Below are 9705 nucleotides of genomic sequence, written 5' to 3' on the forward strand. Positions count from 1 at the left end.
AGGTCTTAATCACACTTTCATTTTTGAAGGGTATTTTCCTTGGATATGGAATTCTAGATTGGCAGTTTTATTTATTTGGCAACTTAAAAGTTAGCATTCTGTTGTCCTCTGATTTTCATATTTTTTGTTGTAAGTCAGCTTAAAACCTTTTTGCTCTTTGTAGGTAATGTGTGTTTTTTTTCCTGGCTGCTTTTAGGATTTTCTCTTTATCTTTGTTTTTAGCAGTTTGACTGTGCTGAGCGTACTTATGTTTTGCATTTTATTTATCATGCTTGGGGTTTACTGAGCTCTTCAATCTGTGGGTTGATGTATTCCATCAGTTGTGAAAAAATATCCATTCACATATTGCTTCTACTCTATTATCACTTCTCTCTTTCTGACACGACAGTTATAAATATGCTTTACTGTTCGTGTCCCATGTGCTTTTTATTTTCTTCCCTGATCTTTCTGCTTTTTTTTTCTCTCTGCATCAGTTTGGATGTTTTCCCCATCTTTCAGATTTATCAAGCCTGCCTTCTGCACTGTGCAGTCTTCCATTTAACCAACCCAATTAGTTGACTTCAAATATTGTATTTTTTAGTTTTAGAGTGTCCAGTTATATTTTATAGATTTCATTTTTCTTTTGAATGTCTCTGTCTTTTTACTCTTTCCTCCCATTTAAAAAAATACAGCTGGCAAACATTTGAATTATATAACTAAGTCTAACATCTGCATCATCTGTGTATCTGATCCCATTGCCTAGTTCTTTTTTTTCTTGATTACCAGTCACATTTTTCCTGGTCACACTTCTTTCTCTCACTTTATAGGGCTTTTAATTTTTTCCCCTTCTGCAGGAGAATGTTTATAAAAGAACTGAAGGATTGAAGTTGATGTCATTTTCCACCAGGAGAGAATTTGCCTTGTTTTCTATTAGGCATTTTAGGGCTTGATTACCTCAATCCATGGAGTTGGGCTTGGGTTGCAGCTTTTGTTAGACTCAAACTTGTTTCAAAAGTCTTGGGAGTAAGACTTGTATTATGTGACAGGCCTTGCAAGACTACCAGAGATTTCATTCAGCTTTTCTCTCCAGCCCAGCTTCTCAGCAGGAAGACTGTTTTACATAGGATAGGCAAAGAAGGTTCTTTGAGCAGGTGACATCTGATCATGGACTTCCATTAAGTGAGGCAATCAAGCCATATGGGGGGAAAAAGTATTACAGGCAGAGGGAAGAGTAGGTACAAAAGTCCTGAGGGAAGAATAAGTACATCAAAGATTTCAAGAAGGCAGTGTTTCTGGAGTGAAAGTGACCAAGGGATAAAAGGGTAGGAGAGAAATTCAGAAGGTAGAAAAGAATCAGATCATACCTGTATGCCTCTTGGGACTTTTGTTCAGAGTTTGATGGGAATCCACTGCAGGGCTTTGATGAGTAGGAGAGTGGCAAGATCTGGACCTGTTTTTCTTTCTTATTTTTTAATTAGAAAAAAAAAATACTTTGGACTCAACATGTCTAAAACTGAGTGCATAACCTTTCCTTCCTGGATCTGGTCGTCATTGTATATCTGAAAATAGAACTAGCATTCAGCTAGTAATGCAGGTCAGAAATCTAGAAATTACCTCCCAACTCCTCCTCTTCCTTATACTCATATCCAGTCTGTCATCAAGTCCTGTTGATTTTACCTTCTGATTATTCCTGGAATTTTTCTACTTTTTTTCATCAATGTATTTTTAAAAAGTAGTTCTCATTTCTTTGCCTCCAAACTTGTCTGCTCACATTTATTTATTTACTCTTGCCTGACCTCAAATTTATTTTCACAGTGTAGCGAGACTATATTGTGAAGTACAGTGATCCTGTCAGCAGCAGCAACAACAATAAACCCTACGGTATAAACCCTACAATCCCATAACACTTCACCATTGCATTTAGGATAATGTGCCCTACAAAAGCTCTGCATCTTTGGTCAGTCCTATCTAGCCAGTCTTTTCTTCTTAGTCTCTGTCAGCTAGGCTATTCTTTCAGTCCCCCTTATACCTAGTTGCCAGAGGTACAAGCTATTAGGGTGCATATAAAGGTATATAGACATTCAAAAGATAAAATATAGTCTGTTCATTCTGCCTGGAGCACTCTTCCTTTTTCTGCTGCGTCTAGTTGTTTCATAGTCACACCACAAGTAAGAATTTTCTCTAGGAAGCCTTTCTAGATTTCTGTGATCAGAACAAACCCCGCTGTTACCCACCCCCTTAGTTTACCTTTTATAGAGCTTATTAGCACGTTGGCATTTGCATTGTTTAATTAACGCTTGTCCTACTGCCTCCAACATTGTAAACTACATGAAGACAGAGGTGGTGGTTTTTTTTTCACTAGTTTATCTCTAGCACACAGCACAGTGCCTACTGTACGTAGTGTACATACATAGTGTACATACTCAAAAACTGTTGAATAATCTAAATTAACTTTATTAAAATGTAGATAAATAAGACATTAAAAATTGTTCGATTTAAGACGAAGAAGTCTGTTAATTTATTGTACCCGATAACCTTACTAAAAGCTTTACGTAACACTGTCATCTCATGTAGTCCTCACTGTACCTCTGTGGTCATTGATGGTATGCCCTTTAACAGATGTGGGAAATGAGGGTCAGAGATTGTAATGGTTTACTCAAGATTCCTCATCTCTAGAGTGATGACTGAAGGGTCGATCACATGTGTTTTACTCCAAAGCTATGCCCTTTCGGTACTACCTCAAATATTAATCATCAAACCAACATTGATTGAATAAATATTAATAAGTCTTAAAGAAGTAGTGACGTAATTCTCAAATTATGTTGGAATTTCCCAGTCAAGGTGATAACATAGCATTGGCCACATTTTATTGGATACTCTGTTACCTGTGTCCCTACATTATCTCCCATTGTGAGAAATGTGTATTATCAACATTTTACAGAGAAACCTAGACTTGCCCAAAGGTCACAGAGTAGAGCCAGAGTTGATGGTCTGAAGTAATACTTATGCCATTGGTTTGGACTAGAATTCAAATAACTTACTTATACCCAGACTGCTTTCTATTTAATTGAAAGCATATAAAATGCTTCAGACAAATCTTAGATAGTGATGGATAAAAATGTAAATTTATTTACATAATTTACATTTTTTGGTGGATGGGTTTAACTGGTTCACTAGGTAGTCTTCTGCGTTATGCCCCTTGGGTGCCCCTAGTTATCATGAAAAAAACCCTGGAGAGGTGATAACACTGTTAGCCCCTTATAGATAGTATGGGGATGTTTGGAGCTTGGGTGCATACCACACATGTTCATTTGGGAATTGAGGTCAACTTGGCTGAAGGGGAGAACTTTATCAGCGTTATGGTGGGGTAGTGGGTAGATGCTCTTGCAGAAGTATTTTGGGAGAACACAGTTTAGGGCTTTGAATTACAAAGCCAATTAAGGGAGCTACCGATGGATTTTTAGAGCAAAAGAAGGAAGCTAGGAAATTATTAGGACTTTTCACATGACAGCTTTAGAAGGGTATGTAATACAGTTTAAGGGACTATAATATAGTTTAAGGGACTACTAAACTAGTCCAGTTAGTTCACTGTAAGATTAGCTTAGTAGTTTGCTCTGAAGAAGCAATTACCTTGTCTTTAAGCCTCAAACTGTTCATAACTAGTAATTGTTAGACCTGAGTTCCTTAGTTCCATTATTCAAATAAACAGACAACGTTCACGGTAAGTAACAGCCAGTTGAACATGTTTTTTGATTTAAAACCTTACACAGGTACTTCCTAAATCCTTTCCCGTAGAAAGGAGGTAGACACAACACAGGCATTCAGAGCAAAATATAAAAATCACCATTTCACCTGATCAGGATTTCAGTCTCACTTCCTTGCTTATATATACCTGTATTTCTTGTTTTTATGTAAGTGGGACCATACTATACCCTTCTACAACTTTTTCCTCTGCTTAATGTTTTTATAAAGCTATCGGCACATATGAGTTTATTGCACCCTTTTAACAACTGCATAAGGTTCATTGTATAGGTATGCCACGATTTATTTAATCACTGTTCTGTTGATGGGCATTTGGGTTATTTACAGTTTTCACTGTTACAAATGATGCAGTAAATGATCTTTCCTGTTAATGTCTTTGTGCTGAAGTGCCAGATTTCCTTGTTCATATTCTTTGCGCATATTTCTATTTAGCTGTTTGTCTTTTTATCGTTGTTGTTTATCTCTGGGTAAAAAGGAAGGAGGTAGGGATGGCTTATGGACTTGAGCCACACCATGTTACATTTTGTTACAAAAATATACTGTAGTTTTTGACTATCATATATGCTAAAAGTGAGCTTACGATCTTTCCGTGAGCTCTTTACATATTCTCACATTATTCACTTGCTTGTTAATGTTAAGTCTGTGGAAGATATCTTCTAGTGAGTCATTTATTGCTGAGTTTTCTGTTTGTTTTTTGGTCACACACCCCATGGCTTGCGGGGGATCTTAGTTCCCCACAGGGGATTGAACCCAGGCCAAGGCTGTGAAAGCATCAAGTCCTAACTACTGCACCACCAGGGAATTCCCATCTTTAAGGTTTTTTTAGTGGTGTCTTCTGTCATATAATGTGAGAGTTTTTCCTCTGTCAAATCTGAGATTTCCTCTGCTCAAATCTGTCAGTAGTTTTCATTATGGCCTCTGAGTTTTGTGCTTACTACAAGATTTTGAAATTATTTTCCTGTTTTCTAATACGTACACTTTTTTTTAACATTAAATCATTTACTCTATCTGGGGTCTACTTTTGTATATTGTGTGTAATTATGGTCTAACTTAATTTTCTCCTAAGTGTATAGTTACTTTTCTTAACACAGTTTATTGTGTAGTTTCTTTTATCTCCACTGGTTTGAAATGCTACAGGTATCATGATGTAAATATTTTTATCTACCTGGACCTGGTTTTGGACTCATGTTTCATTGATCTTTTTGTCTCTGCCTATAACCAATATATAATGTAATTACTATACCTATATAATAAGTTTTCATATTTGGTCTGAGAAATTTTCCTAAATTTTAATTTTAACAATGTCTTATTTGTTATTCTTGGCTATTCTTGTCATTTTCTGTTACTCAAAATATCAACATCTTTACAATATTGAGTCTGCCCACTGAGATTTTTTTTAAGTCCTTCCTTTCAATATAGTTTTACTATTTTCTTCATAAGAATAGGTTTTGCATCTTTAAAAGTATATTTTATGAATTTTATTGTTATTGCTAACATTGTTATTCTATTTTCTAACTGGCTATACCCACTATGTTATGTTTTCAGCCACTTTGCTGAACTTTTTATTAGTTGTAAGACTTTTTCATTTAATTGTCTTGGATTTGTTAGATAACACTCTCTGCAGAGTTTTGTCAGTATTTCAGATGTTCTGATACTTATTTATCATGTTTTTCTGGTCTAATTGTGTTGGTTGGCACTTCCAGAGCATTGTTAAATAGAAAGCATCCTGTCTTTTTTCAGTTTAAGAAAGTTTCTATTACTGTCTAATCAGAGTTATTAAAAAATAAAATCTGGAATGTGTGTTGAATTCCATGTTTGCATGACAGTTTATGTTTTAAAATATATATAATTGTCAGTGTAATGAATTATATAAATAGATTTCATAAATAGAATCATCCTTGCTTGCTTTAGTAGGATTAACCCAGCTTGGTCATGCCATTAGATTCAGCGTGGTAACATTTTACTCATTATCCTTATATTCATGTCGAGTATTGAGATTAGTTTGTGATTTTCCTTGTTGTGTTCTCTTTACTCCAGTATTGGTATGAAGGGTTTTTCCAGCCTTTAGAATAAGTTGGAAAGGTCTCTCTATTTGTCTATGAAACAGTTTTTATAATGTAGGAATTATTTACTTTCTGAAATCTTGACAGAGCTCACATTTTACATCGTACATGGTGCTTTTTTTAGTTTTATTTTTTCAATTTTCCAGTAAAAAATATTTCCAGCATCCGGGAAATAATGTAGCAGACCATCATGATCTCATTCTCCAAGTTTAAAAGATGTGAATACTTCACCATATTTGTTTCAATTCTCGATAACTCCCCCCACCCCCAACATGCGCGCATACACACGCACATGCACGCACACTCGCGCGCGCACACACACACACACACACACACACTTTGCTCCCTCTGCCAGTGAGCAGTAAAATCTCTCAGGAATGTTTAGGAAGCAGTGTTTCTTTATTGTGTTTTAAGAATAAACATTCCATAGTTGTGTCATAGATGATGTGGAGTGATTGCATTTGTGTCTGTCCTTTCATGGGGAGGAGAAACTCACTTTATGTAAAAACTACATTCCTGTTTTGTTGTTTTTTTTTTTTAAGAAGAAGTAAAATACTAAAAGATATAGTTAAAGCTTATAACCTTTTTTCATTCTTCCCCCCTTCTTCACTAAGCGGCAAATATCCTGATATGAATGTGTATCATTCCCATGCATGTTTTCATCCTTCTTTTACATATGTGTATTTTTAAAAGTACATAGGAGTATTTTGCATATTTTTAAATTTTATGGGAAAAAAATCTATTTTATCTATAATTTTGAAACCTGTTTTTTTACTCAGTACTGTGTCTTTGAGGTATAGGTATAGCCATGTTTGTCACATGTTGTTCTGTATTTTCACGATTTAACATCTTTGAAATTAGGATGCTTCTTAAATCATGATGTCATATTAAATTTGATGAAGTTCTGTAAATTCCTCTTAATTGCTTTTGTAAGGTATTCTATTGTTTGACTATACCACAGTTAATCCATTCTTATAGCAGTTAATCATTTTTCATATTTTTATTTTTATTCTTATTATCATATTGTTTACACTTTCATTATTACAACCAGGGCCAAAGTGAACATCCTTCCTTTCTCATGAATGGTTATTTTGAATGGGAATGTTGAGTTTAATGAATATGGGTATTCTACTTTCTAGGTATTGCCAAATTACGTTCCAAAGTGGTTGTCTTACTTTATACTCCCGCCAGCAGTGTATAAGAGCTGTTATTTGCTTTTAATTTTTAGATTTGAATCCCTTTGAAATTAACTTTGTGTGTGGTGTGGGTTAGGGTCTTAATTGTACCTTTTTCCAATGCATAGCCATTCACTTCAGCACTATTACTTATTAAATAGTTCATTCTTTCTACTTTGATTTAAATGCCATAGCTGTCATATACCAAGTGCCTTTATATGTTCAGAATATATTTAAAATAATATAATATTTGTTTATAATGTTTCTAGGCTCTCTTTTGTGTTCCGTTAGTTTATGTATGTACTCCTGCAACTAGTATATTTTCATTACTGTAGTTTTATAGTAGGGCATCTCCCTTATTACTACTGTTCAAAATTATCTTGGCTATTTTTATCTTTTTACACCTGCACATGAATTTTAAAATCAGGTTGCCAAATTCCAGGGAAAGTCCTTAGGATTTTTACTGGAATGGCATTGAATTAAAAAAAAATTTTTTTTGGAGAGAATGGTCATTTTTATGATATTGAAATCTTTCCATCCATGAACTAGGTTGGTTAGTGTCTTTTATATCCATAAGTAGTTTTACAGTTTACTTCATAACAATCTTGCAAACTCTATTTTTCTTTAAAATTACTTTTTCTCATTGTTGCTGCTGGATAAGGAACACTGGCTCAGTCTACCCTCACTCCTTTACCCTTACTCCTTTGGGGCCTAAAAGCTTTTTTAGGAGCTGAAGCTTTTATTATCTCTTTAGCTTCTTTATGGTTAGTTAATCCAAGTTTTTCAGTCTTCCTGAAGTGAAATTTTGGTAACTCATGTTTTCCCTGGCAGTTGTTCATGTCTAGATTTAAAAATTTGTTGGTAAAAGGTTCAAATAGGCTACTTTATTTTGTAAATCTCCTCTGTAGCATCTCCTATATATTTATGTTTTCTTGGTTCAAAAAATTTTTTTTATCTTTTTTTTTTCCCTCTATCCTTGGATTTCCTTGACGAAGAACCAGCTTTAGTTTTTATTGATTGAGCGTTTTGTTGTTGTTGGCATGTTATTTCTGTAATTTCTGCAATAATCTTCATTCCTTTTTTCAAATTTATTTATTAATTCTTCTTTTAGTCTCTTGGAGTATATACTCAGTTCATTTACCTTTAGTTTGTCTTTAATAATATATACATTTCTCTTCTGACTACGGCTTGATTACATTCCAAAGGTTTTGTTTTGTAGTGTTCCCCATTATTATTCAGTTTCTAAATAGCTTATAATTTTTCTTTTGAGTCTTAAGCTTAGTGGGACATTTTCTCCCAGCAGACTTTTAAAAAAATTTGAGTAGATAGGGTTGGGCATGGTGGTGGTGATTTTGTTATCTTCTTGTGATTAATTTCTAATTTAACTGAATGTAGGCTAAGAATGTCACTTGTGTAATTTTGCTTCTTGGTCTGTATTGAAGGTTTTTGTTGTGTGTTTCCATATGTGCCTGAAAAGAAGGTTTATTTAGGTTTATTCACAGTGTTTTGTGTACCAAATTGTGTGTATGTATGTGTGTTTTAGATTGAGCTTGTTTATTGGGTTATTTAAATTTATATATCTTGGTTTTATCATCTGTCAAACCTGTTAGTTTATGAGATAGTCCATTTTTGGTTTTTTTTTAAACTTCATATGTTTTAAAGTTCGGATCTTAGAAGTTCTGTGATTGATATAAATATTTGATAGCCCTTTTTTCAAGCTTCCCTCTGTCATTTTGTTTTACATCTGATTTTAAAACAGCATATAGCTATCTTTACTGTTTGTTTTTTTCCCCTTCATTTTCTCTGTTCTGTTTCTGGAATTCTTTTTAGATATTTAGTTTTTCAAATTGTCTTCCACATCTAAACTTTACCTTTGCAACGCTATTCTCTAGCATGTGTTTTGGGCTGTGGTTCTTCTTAAAAGATTTGTTTTTCTTCCCAGAATTTGTCAAAATTTTTTGTTTCTTTCTCTTGTGGATTTATCTGGAGTGTGTTTGTGTGTGTGTGTGTGTTCTTATCCGCTTTCATTTTATGAGGGAAGATAGTTACCAGCACTTCTGTCTGGATCCAATGGAATCCCATCTTCATTCCAGCACTTACATTGTGCCCCTACCCATTTTCTTTTTGTTTGCTGGGGAAATGAGTTTCTTAAGCTTATACTTAATGCATCATCTCTGACTGAGCCTTCCAGGGCCACTTTAAAGAAAACAAAACAAAAATTGTCTTTAGCAAATCTGGTGTCCTGCTGCTGCTTTTCACTGTAAGTTGGAGTCACTTCAGTTCCTCGGGGGCTTCTGCTGTCCAATTTTACAGAATGGTTATTGTAGATCACCAGTGACCAAATCCAGTCCTTTCTTCTCAATACTTTCTTCAGGACTTCTCTATATCACTTGCTTTTTGACTGGCCCTTGTGACACTGTTAGAATAGGATTTTCTTCCTACCCTTCTGAATGTCTGTTATTTTCACTAGTGGTTTTTCTTTTCACCCACTCCTTAATTGGCATTGTAACTTATTGTTAAGAGTTATGAACTTTGTCCTCTTTCTAAAGGCAAAAAACAATTTTGCTGAATTCTGCACAGTAGAAATTGTACTTTTAGTATCCATTGAGAAAATTTATATAAAGTCATAATAAGTAGAGCCACATCACAAATATATTTAACTTAACACACTAATTTTAAAACCTACTCCCCCTGAAAGATATGACGCTACTAGCTTCTTTAATCTC

This window comes from Kogia breviceps, chromosome 16, assembly GCF_026419965.1.
Source record: "Kogia breviceps isolate mKogBre1 chromosome 16, mKogBre1 haplotype 1, whole genome shotgun sequence".
Taxonomy (NCBI): Eukaryota; Metazoa; Chordata; class Mammalia; order Artiodactyla; family Physeteridae; genus Kogia; species Kogia breviceps.